Raw genomic sequence first — 1156 nt, 5'->3', positions numbered from 1 at the left:
GCACAAAGTTTAACAAATTGTTTTTTCCCCTTCTTTTTTGCTTTGTTGTTTTGGGTTGTACTTTAGGTTATTGTAGTCAAAAGGTGGATGTCAAATATAGTCAAAATATTGGAGTCTGGATAAGCTTCACCTTTTAAGTTCATCAGCTTAAAAAACCTGAAGAAGCTCTGCTAAGTTGTTCAGGTTTACAGTGTAGCTTTGCATAATTCACAGTTCAATGTAAGCCTCATAAACCTTAAACTAGACCTTGATGTAGCCCATCAATTCATCCACTGTCTAAAAATAAACTCCTTTCAGCTTCCTCCCTTCAGGTCAGCTTTCTTCTGACTGGTTGTTGATTGGTTTGCTGAATAGGTGTGTGGCCTGTTGTGCTGACCATAAAAAAAGAAAAGAAAAGAAAAAATGATCATGTTTTGGCTCACAGGGATGATTTTTTCATAGGCTGACCTCTTTATTTGATAATTCTGCCATGTGTATTATAGGTGTCCAACAATATATGACACACATAGCTTGCTGTGCATGTTGCTGCTCATTTTAGTTCCACAGCGGCATATTTGAACTGTTTTAGTTGCTTAGTTGCTTTTTTTTTTGTCTTACCCTGAAACTACACAAAGGGTGGCATTAAAAAAAACCATCATGGCAATGTGCTCTCTAAGTTTATTTCACCTGATCATTTGATCGTTCCCTTAGTTCCCAAGAAGGGGGACTGTGTAACCAATTTTTCCCCCTTTTTTAGTATTTAATCCATGAAAGTCAACATGGCTTTGCAATTTTATTGCATTTTCAGTAGCAAAACACAAACTGTGCATTAAGCTGATCACCCCCCAGTTTGCAGTTTCATGAACTGTTACATAACCTCTCGGCATTAGACCAGCACACATCATGAAACCGAGGAGTGTTAGTCGTTTTTCTCCTTTCTTTGCCCCTCCCCTGCAAAACGGCAGGTGCCTCTGGTAGCGGGAGGTCGGGAGGATGGCGGTGGAGTATCATCCAGCAATAAAAATACATTTATACGCGTTGAATCTTTCCACTTTTAGACCATTAAAGTCGCACTCATATTTCGTCAGTCCACTGGCCGTTGACGCAGCGTTATCCAGAAGGTGTGTGTCACTATGTGCACGGACTGCCTCTGCGTCGTCTCTGCGCCCCTCCCTCT

Source organism: Perissodus microlepis, chromosome 7 (genome assembly GCF_051167445.1).
Source record: "Perissodus microlepis isolate ML-2025 ecotype Zambia chromosome 7, ASM5116744v1, whole genome shotgun sequence".
Lineage (NCBI taxonomy): Eukaryota > Metazoa > Chordata > Actinopteri > Cichliformes > Cichlidae > Perissodus > Perissodus microlepis.
The sequence above is the reverse complement of the archived record's forward strand: the minus strand, read 5'-3'. Positions refer to the sequence as shown.